Source organism: Plectropomus leopardus, chromosome 20 (assembly GCF_026936395.1).
Source record: "Plectropomus leopardus strain MGB_pleo_1.0 chromosome 20, ASM2693639v1, whole genome shotgun sequence".
Lineage (NCBI taxonomy): Eukaryota > Metazoa > Chordata > Actinopteri > Perciformes > Serranidae > Plectropomus > Plectropomus leopardus.
In genome coordinates, this window is record NC_142195.1 from 1275823 (window position 1) to 1290747 (window position 14925).

The 14925-nt window shown below is 38.8% G+C and overlaps 1 protein-coding gene across 2 annotated transcripts in view; it reads left to right on the top strand.

Annotated features, from left to right (window-relative positions):
- Positions 1-10267: 10267 nt before the first annotated feature.
- The window catches only part of tln1 (talin 1), a 101141-nt gene continuing 96483 nt past the window's right edge, over positions 10268-14925 (top strand). For both annotated transcript variants that reach the window (XM_088071314.1, XM_042509057.2), the window contains exon 1: positions 10268-10436. The gene's annotated coding sequence lies outside the window, so the exon portion shown is untranslated. The remainder of the gene's footprint in view (positions 10437-14925) is intronic.

Genomic DNA, 14925 nt, shown 5'->3' on the forward strand with positions numbered 1-14925 from the left:
TTGAAACAAACACACTTCTTTTTAACAGCTGAAGAAAATAGTTTGCAAACTTAAAATTTTATGTTATGTAATTTAAAAAAAGCAAAAACAAATGAAAATGCATTAAATGCATTAGGCTAGCATAGTTCTTACATTTCCAAATGTTTTGAAGACAATTCTAGGTGGGAAACATTCAAGATATAAGAATTAAGTTCATTTTTTAAAAATAACTGTTTTCAAACTCCCATAAAACCAACAATCCACTGTTATCAAACAAACAAACAAACAAAATAACAAACAAACACAGCGGGTCTTTAACAAGAATAGGCCTAAATTTATACTCCAAAAGATCAACATATCTTTCCACCAAAAAAAAGGAAAAAAGAAAAAAGAGAGAAAAATAAACTCACCCATATTGTCTCTGCTGCTCTTTCATTTCAGACTTCTCTTGATGTGTAGGACTAAAAAGGCATTATTTACCAATAAAATCTTCGTTCAAATTGAGCTTCCACTTGAGGGTTTTACAATTAGCCTACGTAGGCTAGCACCTGCGGATGCTAATGCGCTAATTCTGCAGGAGCATCCCTCATGATCATGTGATGCAGCACATGTAAGTTTATAGGCATGATAATCACTTCTGGGTTATCACTGCATCTTTGTTGAGGATGACCTCTTAGTTTCCCCTTGTTTTTCTGTTTTTTATTTTCTCTAAATATATTTTTTTAATTGCTCCCCACAAAATTAATTAATTGGGCTACTCAAAAATATTGGCCTGCCATACAGTAGCCTGATCAAAACAGGAAATTGTCAATTTTTTATTGTATGAGTGAAGATGAAGACATACTACAAGTTAGGATAAATCAAACCAGAATGGCTTTTTGCCAAAATGTAATTTACACAAGTAAATTACACAATTAAAAGTAAAATCAACTTTTTAGGAATGAAATATGTGCTTTTATGCCAAAACTGAAAAGTCCTGGCTTTGAAATTTAAGGGTTATCTATGTATAAATGATGTTTTTCTTTTTCTTTTTCTTTTTTTTAAATCTAAGTAGCCTACAAATGAATATTTTGTTTGCTGTGTCAGATGAATTCAAACTTTTACAATAAAGTCTGAAAATTGGACTGCAGGAAAATGTTGAAGCCTACATTATGTGTGAACCCATAAAAGCACCCCTCATAGCATATTAAAATACAATAGGCCTACATCAGGGCAAAAACTGAAGGGTTAAAATGTTTATTTTGTTCACAGAATATTTTTATGGATTGCTTGATCTACAGCATGTCCTTGTTTGGCTTTAAAACCAAATTAAAAGCCAACTAAGAAATACCTGGCAATTTACAGATGTTGTTGTTAGCTTTTATTGATTTAAAACAGAATGTCATTAGGAAATTGCATTGGTTAAGCAGAAAAAAGTGATGGGAGTATCTGGAGATCTGTTGCTATAATGTACACTCACCGGCCACTTTATTTGGTACACCTTGCTAGTACCGGGTTGGACCCCCTTTTGCCTTCAGAACTGCCTTAATCCTTCGTGGCATAGATTCAACAAGGTACTGGAAACAGTCCTCAGAGAGTTTGGTCCATATTGACATGATAGCATCACGCAGTTGCTGCAGATTTGTCGGCTGCACATCCATGATGCGAATCTCCCGTTCCACCACATCCCAAAGGTGCTCTACTGGATTGAGATCTGGTGACTGTGGAGGCCATTTGAGTACAGTGAACTCATTGTCATGTTCAAGAAACCAGTCTGAGATGATTCGAGCTTTATGACATGGCGCATTATCCTGCTGGAAGTAGCCATCAGAAGATGGGTACACTGTGGTCATAAAGGGATGGACATGGTCAGCAGCAATACTCAGGTAGGCTGTGGCGTTGCAACGATACTCAATTGGTACTAAGGGGCCCAAAGTGTGCCAAGAAAATATCCCCCACACCATTACACCACCACCACCAGCCTGAACTGTTGATACAAGGCAGGATGGATCCATGCTTTCATGTTGTTGACGCCAAATTCTGACCCTACCATCCGAATGTCGCAGCAGAAATCGAGACTCATCAGACCAGGCAACGTTTTTCCAATCTTCTATTGCCCAATTTTGGTGAGCCTGTGTGAATTGTAGCCTCAGTTTCCTGTTCTTAGCTGGCAGGAGTGGCACCTGGTGTGGTCTTCTGCTGCTGTAGCCCATCTGCCTCAAGGTTCGACGTGTTGTGCGTTCAGAGATGCTCTTCTGCAAACCTCGGTTGTAACGAATGGTTATTTGAGTTACTGTTGCCTTTCTATCAGCTCTAACCAGTCTGGCCATTCTCCTCTGACCTCTGGCATCAACAAGGCATTTTAGCCCACAGAACTGCCGCTCACTGGATATTTTCTCTTTTTCGGACCGTTCTCTGTCAACCCTAGAGATGGTTGTATGTGAAAATCCCAGTAGATCAGCAGTTTCTGAAATACTCAGACCAGCCCGTCTGGCACCAACAACCATGCCAAAGTCACTTAAATCACCTTTCTTCCCCATTCTGATGCTCGGTTTGAACTGCAGCAGATCATCCTGACCATGTCTACATGCCTAAATGCATTGAGTTGCTGCCATGTGATTGGCTGATTAGAAATTTGCGTTCACGAGCAGTTGGACAGGTGTGCCTAATAAAGTGGCCGGTGAGTGTATATTGCGCATCTTTTTTGCACTGTTGCAAAAGCTGCACAAGGTTACATTATTCAAAGTCGAATGAAGAATGATGTGAAATCTTGAGTGTCCTTGCTACACACTTTATTAGATTGCAATTTTTTTCAACCTGCATGCTTTCTGGTATGTTGATGAAGTAATTTTGGTTCAGTCTCTTTGTCGCTTAGTAGTAGTATTTTGGTGCTTTTGTGTAGTAAACTTCAATTCTTATTAAGATCTTAAATAACTGATAGAACAACATGTAGAACAAGAATCTGGTGGAGTTTGCAGAAAACAATTTGATTTTGATTTTTTATTAATATTTTAATTTGCCTATGGACATTGTACTGTACACTGTACACTTCAGCAACAGATAGTCTAAAAATGCTACAGTGAAACAACTTGAAAATCACCACAGAGGTAGTTGGGAAAATGTAGAACAAGAATCTGGGTTTGCAGAAAACAATTTGATTTTGATTTTTTATTAATATTTTAATACTGCCTTTCTATTTTAGAGTTGTTGATTACTTTTTTCCAGTGTTTTGACAGAAATAAATCCAATGTGTTCCCGTTTCTAAGGTTTAAATGCTTGTGAAAAGCTAAAATTGATGTTGATCCAGGTTTTAAATTGTTTAAAGAAAACTCTGCTGGCTAAATGCTACTTCTTCCAGTGTGCTGGGGAGTCTGTGAGGAAACATGTCAGGCAATTTTCTTTTTTCAAAAAAATCTTTATTTCTCTGGACAGCATTATATGGTACAAAACATACATTATTATAGATAGTTCATTTTCCCTTGCTGTTGTCAGGCAATTTTCCTATGAAAGCATCATGAGGCAAACATGGCTAAACATCACCTGAGCTAACTCAAAACATGTCACGGTACAGTTTTTTGAAGCCTAACGACCACACAAACGACGGTGGTAAAGTTTAAAGTCGGTAAAGCGCTAAGCTGCCGCTCAGGTTACCTGCACGTGTCGTACTGCGGTCACGCCAACTGCGCTTTCAGAAAAGCTCAGTCGCGCTATCTACACTTTAAAATTGAGTGCGCGTCTACACCGCGTAGTACGGTATAGCGTGGCGGCGGCATCGTTCTGCATTCAGGTACACCTCGAAATATCGACGTGTTTTTTGTTGTTGTTATTGTTGTTGTTGTTGTTGTTGTTGTTGTTGTTGTTGTTGTTGTTGTTGTTGTTGTTGTTGAATGCAGTCACTACCCGGTTGTTGTTTTAATACATTCTTTCAACAATTCAATCAAAACAATTTGATCAAGCAAAATCATACAATAGACCTACAATGCAGGTCACAGGATATGAATAGGCCTAGATTCTTGTTCTACATGTTCCCAACTACCTCTGTGGTGATTTTCAAAATGTTTCACTGTAGCATTTTGAGACTATCTGTTGCTGAAGTGTACAGTACAATGTCCATAGGCAAATTGAAATATTAATAAAAAATCAAAATCAAATTGTTTTCTGCAAACTCCACCAGATTCTCGTTCTACGTGTTCCCAACTACCTCTGTGGTGATTTTCAAGTTGTTTCACTGTAGCATTTTATGATAATCTGTTGCTGAAGTGTACAGCGTACAGTACAATGTCCATAGGAAAATGAAAATATTAATTAAAAAAATCTAAATCAAACTGTTTCTGCAAACTCCAACATATTCTTGTTCTATGTGTTATGGACATTGTACTGTACGCTGTACACTTCAGCAACAGATAGTCCCAAAGTGCTACAGTGAAACATTTTCAAAATCACCACAGAGGTAGTTGGGAAGAAGTAGAGCAGGAATCTGGTGGAGTTTGCAGAAAACAATTTGATTTTGATTTTTTATAAATATTTTAATTTGCCTATGGAGTCTCAAAGTGCTACAGTTAAAACATCCCGCCTGTGTCTGTGAGCAGGAGCTGCTAACGCCATAAGAACAGGAAGCTACATCATTATAACAGCTCTCAGGACCCCAGCTCGATATTAGCTACACTGAAGTAGCAAAAAACATAAGTCCTTTACTCCTCCACCGGGAACCGGACGGAGTCGGGACACAGCATAGACAGTTGGTGGTCTGTTGTTTGTGCTGCGTTCATGTCATTAAGGAAGGACGACAGAGATGTGGAAACTCCGTTTACGACCGTTCACACCCAACGATGCATAGAGGCATTGTGAGTTTTCAAGCACCTTCATGTTATTAAGCATCTATTCGAATATGTGGAGAAAAACATAGCAGTGCTTCGTTATTCGCCGTACTCATGACTTGGATGTTGGCTTGCACGCTCTTTAAAAGACTGAAACCGGACAATTCCGATATAACATGAACGCAGCATTATTTTACCACCGGAAGTCAGTCATCCAATCAAAGGCTTTAGGTTACGGCTTAAATTGACTAAACGAAACTCTATTGGTTCATCTTTATGTCTGTCAAATGACGAGCGAGAAATATTCAGCAAGGTAGTTTGACGCGTCTGAATCACAGAAAGTGTTTAGCTTGTAAGAAATTCACTAATGCATAAAAGATATTTCTCACTTGTGTTCATCGTATTGTAATTCAAATGTTATTTACGACATCTATTTAGGTTTCTTCCCCTTTTTACCCCAGTTACGGGAGTTTTTCCTCAGGTGATGTGAGGGTCTAAGGGCAGAGGGATGTCGAATGCTGTAAAGCTCTCTGAGGCAAACCGTGTTTATTGATAATGGGCTTTATAAATAAAACTGAATTGAACTGAATCGTGTAAATGTGAAATAGCATTAATGTGGCGGTCGTCTCATACAAAGTATTTGCATTTGGCTATTTTATAAGCGTGTTCTATTCGGGCTCCTTTACTGTGAAAGGAAATTTGAGGCAAAGGTATATATCATACATTTATTGAGTATTCTGGCCCGGTAATATGCATAAGTGTTCGTTTGCAAAACCCATCATCTTTACTAGGTGTTTTGTTTTGTTTTGTTTTGTTTTGTTTATACAAGGTTTTGAACAGTAGGGGAGACTGGGGATGGTTGTGACATTTTTGTCACAGTCCCTATAACTCACTGAATCTATGTTAGAGCTTTTTTTGGCCCAAAGTAATTCCCCTTTTTTTGAGTACTATTGGCAATTTTTTTTCAACATTTCCAATCATATTGCATCATTCATTAATTAATGTGAAATGCAGGGAGTTCCATCAATATAACCTGCCCCACTACCGGATCAAATTGTAATGCAACCAGGGGTAAATAGTAACAATAAGGCCGGAGATAAGCTTGCTGTTTAACCTTGTGTTCATGTAAGGGTCGAGTTGCATCACGAGCTCTTTTGTATATTTACTAGCCTATGCGCGATCCGTGCTACTAGAGGATACCTCTAAGGCACACGAGAGAGCTCAGGCCTTATACAACTACCAGATGTGTGGGATGTAAATATCAGGCATAGTGAAACCCAAGGAGGTTACTATCATGTAAATGCTGAGATCAAGGCAGAAAAGGCGAAAGCGGTGAAAACGTCAGTGGTACGTATGGCCTCTAAATCAAGCCTGTCAGGACAATAAGGCGTACGTGTCTCTCGTTCTTTCTGCCATTTGTAATCCCCACTGCTGTGTTCACTCTGTCACATCCGTTCTGCCTCCACACTGCCGTTTATATACATAGTGCATCTCACGTCCGGCTCACGTTAATTTTTTTGAGGACGTGTACAGTCAACGTGCCCAACTGACACTGGGGACATGTGGCAGCTATCATGTGTACACGTAGTTAACAGCAACTGTATCTCCTGCTAAAGATACACATAAAAAACAATAACCTCATATACCAATAACAAATTCCTGCTAAAGTCTAACTTATTAACCTGTACCCATCAGATGTTGAGTACCTCACATGCAGTCCAAAATACAAGTCTGCTGCCTCAGTAAAGTAACCACCCAGGACCTCCTCTTGCTGCCCACTGAAACTTCTTGATTATGTTTTGTATTTATTTATTCATTTATAATTTAATCATAAATTCATAACTTGCTTTCTCATCTCCCTGCCTCAGACACACCTCTGCCAGTCTTTGTCTTACCCCAGCTTTCATGGCATGCTGAGTAAAAGAATAAGATTTTCAAAAAAACTGTTTCCCTGTTATTGCGTTTAGTTATTTTTTTAAAGGGTTGTTACAACCATCCCCGCCCCTCTCAGCTAGTGTTAAAGAGCTAAAGCAACATGATGGTTTTAAATGATCAAAGATGAAATGCTTTTACCCAAGAAATGGGGGAAATCTCCACACTTCTTTACACAGCTATGAAATTTCATGTGCAAGGTCAGGAAGGAAGGGTTCATACAATAAATGCATTACATAACTCATACGACATCCCTTCTTAGTGACAGTGACTGCCACAACCATCCATCATTGAACCATCCCAACCAGCTATCAAATTATGAACAAATAAGAAAAAGGGCATAAACGATGTTGTGGCTGATATTGGCTGTAAAGTATGTGATTGAAATGTGATCTTAGCTTTTCTGAAGCACAATTGTGTTTGGACTGGATAAGCCAAGAGACACTTGTTTTTTATCTACACCGAACAAATATTTAAACACAAGTTACAGATATAATCTTTTTTTTTCAATGTATCCAGAAGACATCCTTTTTAGTTTTGTTCATAAAATGCAGGGTTGGACCAGAGTACTTTAAAACATAGTCAGCTACTGAACACAAATTACATGACAATGTTTGTAATTAGTAATGCAATTCATCGGATTACAAAAAAATGAAATGTAAAAGCTTTTGGAATAGCCTGCTTCAAACTGAAACACTGAAAATATCACACCTGATACTGAAAATAGATGCAGCCCCAAACATTTGTGTCCCACAAATATTAAATTAATCTGAAAACTTTTTCAATGCATATTAAATGCATTTTGTATATTCAGAATTTGTAGCTGGTCAAATCAAATTAACCTTATTAATTACTGTCACTACATGAAGAACAAACCCTGACACTCTTCATGAGTTAATAATTATCATGAAACATAGTGTCATGACTTTAAAAATGCCATAATTTAAAGACATAAGCAATTTTTTTTCAAGCTAGTCTTGTAATCCAAATTACATGTAATCCATTACTACCCAACCCTGCAAATTTGTTAAAATCTATGTTAAGGAGCAGTTCTCCTTTTCCAAGAGAATCCATCCACCTGATGGGTGTGGCATGTCAAGAGCTGATTAAACAGCATCATTGCTACACAAGTGTGTCTTGGGATGGTCACAATAAAAGGACACTCTAACATGACCACACAACACAATACTACACGTGTGACAAGTTTAGAGGAACTGTATAACATGCTGACCGCAGAAATGTCGTAAGCTGAATATTCATTTCATTACCATAAGACATCTCCAGTGTCATTTCTTTAAATTTGGCACTACATCCAATCAGTCTTACAACCGCAGACCACACATAATCACACAGGCTGAGGACCTCCTCATCCAGTGTCTTCACCAGAAAGATAGTCTGAGAGCAGCCACCTTAACAGCTGATGCAACAATTGGGTTGTACAAACAAAGAATTCCGTCATGTTCAAATTCATCTGCATGCTCGTCGTCCTCACCAGGGTGTTGACTTGACAGCAGTTGGCAAGGCTGAATTGAGTGGCGACCGCTCACCATCGTCAGTGTCTTGCACTTTGGAGATGTGCTCTCTTCACAGATGAAGACGGCATGTATGGTGTTGTGTTGGTGAGAAGTTTGCTAATGCCAAGGTTGTTAATGTAGTTTTGCCCTAGCTTTTTAAAAATAATTTTCTAAATTACTAATTTCTTGAAAATTGCAGAACATGTTTTGCCAAGTTGCCCATGGTCTTTTCCCCCATTAAATCAAACCAATTTGCTTTGGGGCTCAAAGCTTTAAATACTTGTGAAAAGGAACACAGCACAAGAAAAGACTGTTGAAGAAACCAAAACAGTTTTTTGTATAGGGCTGTGAGCGTATTTATTCCTGCTTTAAGGCTGCATGTTATCATGGGGGTCTATGGGGATTGATTGATTCACTCTGGGAGTGAGCCTCAAGTGGACATAACAGAAGCTGCAGTTTTTTGCACTTCAGCATTGGCTTCATTTTTCTTTTTTTTTTTTTTGTCTTTTGAGTTTGAAAAACTAGGTGGAAAAGTTAAATTCTTTTTAAAAGAAAATATCTGAAACCTTGTGGGATCCACGTTGAGGAAAAGGTTGTAAAGAGGGGGATGCTGATACTGAAAATTACAATCAAGAAAATAGTGGCTAAAGTGAAGCATGAATGCTTTTTGATTGGACAGCCTTAAGAGAATATTCCAAAAGCTGAAAAATATATAACCTAAAGAAAATGTTAATTAATTAAGACAGAACCAGCATGAGGGTGAAATATTTTCAGACAGGGTTTGGCTGAAATTGAAGGTCATTTTGAAACAAATAACTTCAGTCACAAGACAGGAGCTGTTGACAGGTGGAATACAACATGTTAGTGGTTGTATTGCCCCTTTAAAGGTATTTCAACAGCAAAAATGACTTGGTGAGCTATAAATTTTAAAATATAACAATCATGACAGTCATTTTTGTGGTATAAATAAACATTTATCTACAAGGTGGGAGCTCCATCCACTTTTTGGCAATTTTAAAACTGCATTTTATGGGTTGTAGGCCTTCTGCTGCTTTACTTTAAACTTATAAAATGACTGAATTGGATATGAGCTAAGGCACAAAAAAAGGTAAAATAATGCAGAGTCATAAGCAAGGCAATAATTCTAGCATATTTAAATATGCTTGAATATCAACGTTCGTTGTGAAGTGTGCCATATCAACATATATCAGCATGGTAATCCGTTGCTCCCCAAAATGCTCCATAAAAACTTTGGCTATGTCTTCACCTTTTGTTGTTTGAAATATTGATTTTGATAAGATACCGTCTTGATAACCTTTTTGTTTTGGGAGGGGGAATCGTGATGAAATGTTTGGTTTCATGTTCAAATTTCAAAAATGAGAGAGGGTTTGAGCATATGAAATTTTGCAACAAGATTAATGAGATTAATAATATTATGTTCTTATATTTTTCTGTTACCTTTATGGAGACCAAACAAAACAATATCTAGACATGGATTAAAATCAGGGTCACTTTTTTACTAATATCTTTCTCATTTTGGGGTCTTCTCTCCTTCTGTTGATCATTGCCCTCTTGCCATGTTTAAAAAAAAAAATCAAGCCAGTTTGCTCCAGTTTCAAAAGACTAAATGTCAAATTATTTCAATAATATATAAATAAATAAACAGACTTAGATAACTAGACTAAATATAGACTGTAACAATAGGGACTGCCTAGTTAGCAATTTTTGGTTCTAAAAACGGCACGTTTTCTTTTAGTTCCCAGAATGTTCTTAAAGGCAGGGGAACATTCTCCATAAGCAAAAAAAAAAAAAAAAAAAAATGGAACATTATTCGGAATGATAAACATCCTCAAAAGGTTCTTTGAACATTGGATAAAAATGTTTTATTTAACTCATTACAACTTGTAGGTAACATTGGCCGTTGTTGTGGGAAGGTTCCCTGCTGGCTGGCGGAGTGGTGGTGCAGAGCGGCAGTACACTGCAGTGTCCGCGGCAGAGCGACACCGCCCCGCTGCAGGCGACGCGTTCATCCTGGGTGGAGTTTGAGCAGCAGCCCTGCTCAGAGCGGATAGGGAGGGGAACTAAGAAAAAGTCGCTATCTGGCTTTTCCCCTTGCTTAAAACTGCCTGCTGTCGGGAATAATTGAAAAATCTTTCACATTTTTGGGTCTATAAAGTCCGAGGGGCCGCCGGCGAGAGTGGATTCACGCGCTCAGGTCAGACTCAATGTTTCTAACTTTGAAAACTTTCCACCATTCTGGCAGCAAGTCTTTGACGTCACCACACACTCGATGTGGAAACAAGAAAACTTCTTAAAAGTACGCAGACACGGGCCTGTTATAGACGGAGCCCGAAACGCCGAGTACGAGACGAACCACCGGTTAGTTAATGTTAAGACACACACACACAAATACCCACGCACACACACAGAGGAAACTATACGTGCTGTTTAATAACAGCCGCCACACACACGCACACACACAGGTAGACGAAGAAATATGCCTGTCCTTCACATACACATAACTGAATGAAACGTGTATTGTGTCGAGGTTTCAGTGGATCAGGGCGGGAGGCATTTTCAGAGCTGACGGTGTGTGCGTGTGTGTGTGTGTGTGTGTCTGTCTGTGTCTGTGTGTCTGTGTGTTGAGAAATCTTGTGTTCAGTTCCGTATTTTAAAGAGCTGATTGTTGAGCCCACCTCTGCTGACCCACAGCAGACCCTCAGCTCGCATTGTGTGCCAGCTCAGAGCGGCTGACCTGTGACCTTTCATCACTTCTTTTAGCTTGGATCCAGTAAATCTGAGGTCTGGGCGTGTTATTTAGTTAGCACACAAGCAAGAAAGAAAAAGTAGCCTCCGGGTGTAAATTCTTACACCACTGTGATGTGGTGTGCGACACTGTGGAGGAATTTGCATGGAGATGTTTACTCTGAGCTATAAACTTGTGTCAGGAGGAAGCTATAAGGCAGGTTAGAATTTGAAAACAGGCCAAGACCCACAGTAGGTCTGGTATGGGAGGATTCTGAGGCCTAATAGCAGATTGTACAGAGTGTTGCAGGGCGTGCTGCATGCTGGCACATGATGTGACCGCCTCCATGCAATATAAGGACATTTTCACACATGTTCAGAAGCTATCATTCTATGGTCATTCAGGCCTAAACCAACACAAAGATTTAAAATGTCATGCAACAGTCTTTTGACCCAAGATACTGTAATACCACTGTAATAGTTGGAGATGATTAAAGTGTCTGAAAACACTCTTTATCAGAAGCCTGAGCTTATTCAAATGTTTGGAGGTGAATTGGGTCCCAGGTGTGTCAGAGTCAAGTGTCAAGTCAAGGCTCAGGTTCTTCAAGGTGTCTCATTCTTGCATAATAGTTAAGGTAATTGTTTTTGTAACCTATGTCCCTGTGATGATAAAGCCGTTATGCTATAATATGAGTTACTACATGCATAAAACAATATGTGTAGCTGAAATATTCCACCTAATGTATGAAATAGTGAGTATAGTTTGATTACAGTGAGTTCAAATGGGAACTATGCCCGTTTCCAAAATGTAAACATGTTATTTCTATTGCTTTGGAAAGACCAAAAATATTAGTGAACATGAACAAGTTTCTCCTGAATACAAAAACTAATGCTAAAACTTCAGCTTGTGATGTCATTTAGTATAAAGTCTGGATCAGCTTCATAGACAATACATGGTGAATGATGTTCTTGATGGAACTAAGAGCAGCCAGGGGAATGTTCTGAGTACATGGGAACATTTTCTGTTTCACAACTGACAAAACTACAATAAAATAAAGTAGGCTTGGGTGAGATTAAATTTTTCATACTTTCCACAGGCATATAAGGTATGTTAGTGTAAGTGTGCGGCACTAATTCCTTCACCACCATAGTGTGTTACTTACTTTTCAGACTAATAAATACACAATAGAAACACAAGATGTAAAGAAAAGTAATATTCTCACACCTTGTTTTGTTATGTAATGGAGAAATACAACTGTGTACCTTTTGAATTCAACTTTCTCTTGGTCACAGAAGACTGACAAAGCCTTATTGCCTTGTTAACTCACACAAGACACACTTCATTCACACTTGACAGAAACAAAATAAAACTCACCCAAACCATCTTTGTTTCTCTTGCTAGTTATCTAGTTAGTAAGTCCGCTGTTCCAAAAATCAACAGCTCTGGTTTGGTTCAAATAAATCCTTAATTCACCAAGTTAGATATAAAAAACACGTCGCTATACCCCACAGTCTCTCTCTGCCTGCTGGCCGCCAGCTGTTTACAATCCTGTAACTTCTCCCTCCACCACTAGGTGTCACTGTGTCTTTAAGCCCAGCTGTCTGTTGTAACAATAGAGATTGGAGACTGAGCTCTGGTGGTCCATGCTGCGCACTTTATACAATGAGTTAAACAGAAAGAGAAGCACCTGTATTTATGATGGTATTTAAAAACATACCTTTGGGATTTCTAAATACCCTGGTATACCGTAATGCCGTGATATCGCTCAAGCCTAGAATAAAGTTCATTGGAGTATAAAAAAGCAAACAACCATTCTGTGGGTCCATAAAATCAGGCTCCCATCCATTATCTGTGGAGCAGCTCCAGCCTGCACACCCTATGACATCACAAGTTTGAGACTTACTTCTCCAGTTTCTGGCTTTGAGAGCGAGTGGCTCATGTTTGTCAGTGTTGCTTAAAGTTCCCTATAGGCCATGGAAATGACCTATTGGAATTCTTGATTCAGGTGTTAACTGTGGACTGTCTCTGAGTTGTCAGTTGGACAGAAACACAGAGGGGAGTCTGAATCAAACTGTCTTTAAAGACAAACTGAATGAACTAAAAAGGAAATTAGAAACAAAAGCTGCTGGTTTGATTTAAAGTATTATAGTGCTAAATGATAGTAGTTGAACAGCCAAAAATGCATCGTCAACAACTTTGGTAATGGAAAAATTGTATGACACTTTTTAAGTAAAAATGTCAATCACCCATCTGATTACTGTAAATTTGATTGCTTGATGTAGAAAATGTCAGACAATATGCCAAATGCTGCCACAGAGTGTGAAGAACTACTGTATCATGCTACAGTATTTATTACTGAAGGTGCCAGTGTCCAAACATTTCTGCAACTTCTGCTATGTTTGTATGATTGGTCAGCTGGGTGGATGTGAGAAAGAAAGAGGCCAGGGTTTGAACATCTCTCTGAGGCCCCCCTTTCATTCTTGACACATCTACTCTGTCAATTCTGATCTGTGCAACTATGACTGTCTTTCTGGAGAGACTCTGAAAAGCACTGTTATCTCCATATTTCAATGACAGCGCAGCCTCCCTCTTTTCGTGACTTCCAGCTTTTGTCTCCATCATCAAGTGGAGGTGTTTGGAATAACTTTAAACACCTTTTATTCTCAGATGTGGTCAGATAACACTTTGCACAGACCAGGTCTGTTTGAGGGGTGGGAAGAATGGCATTACAAATGTAGGTGTAGTGACCACATGCATTGCATCACTGCAGAACATATAAAGACTCTCCACAGGAGGCCAGCAAAAACAGGATCTGAAATAAACTTATATAAAGTCATCTTTAAGCAAACACCAAATAAAGATGCTCAGAGAAGTTAAAAACTTGCACCTATAAACTATAAGAGGGGAGGAACGTGAACACCTCGGATGAACCAATTCAAAGAGAAGAGGAGGAGGAACTTCGATCTGGCCTATCTTTGGTCATCTTTATCATCCTACAGAGCTCCAGCAAAACAACGCAGGGTCATGTAGCTCAGGTTTTGCTGCAGGTGGACACAACTTCAACTGACACGGTTCGGGAATAGCCGGTCACATACATACACAGTCCTGGTGGATGACTTACTTACATGTTGTTCAGTGTTTTGGGGTCTGATAAACCTTTTAACACATCAATCTGTTACTCCAACTTGACGTGTATTTCACAGTCTCAGGAGGCAGGTTTCCGTTAACTCTCATATTGCACAAATTAAAATTGCGAATATAAAATATGCCTAATGGTGATCTGATTTAGCTGATTTAAATTAATCTGTTACATTTTGTTGTGTGTCCAAAATGTAAATGTTCTTATTTTCATGGAAGCTCCATGCTCTGTGCTGCAGGACAGAGCTCCACTCGGGTTCACGTGTTTGTGTTCCAGTGCTGCTCACACTCACACCTAAATGTCTCCACTCAATAACTGTTGGGTAAAATGATCATTCCTGTCACTGTGTGTGTGTGTGTGTGTGTGTGTGTGTGTGTGTGTGTGTGTGTGTGTGTGTGTATGTGTGTGTGACAGGCGCAACATCAGTGGCAAAAAAAAGTAAAGAATATCTTAATGTCTCAATTGAAAACTGAACACGTATATACCTACCCAATTAACAAATACTTGAATAGCAGAATATTTTCGTCCAGCCCTAGACAGCACACTGTCTGGGTCAGTACACTTAAAGGGAGTTATAATTACATCTGGTGTTTCCACAGGGAAGATTAAATTAGAGCCTGGAAAATGAATAAAGTTTATGGTACTGGCCAGGATTAGCATCTTCATTTTGTTTTGTTTTTTCATTGAAAATCAAATTAAAAAATGACCATTCCCACTGAAAATGCGACTTATGTCTCAATCATAATATCCGTCAAAATATTTCCAATGTCTTTTTTTTTTTTGCATATTGCACAGCCCTAGTCAGAATCATCAAAATAA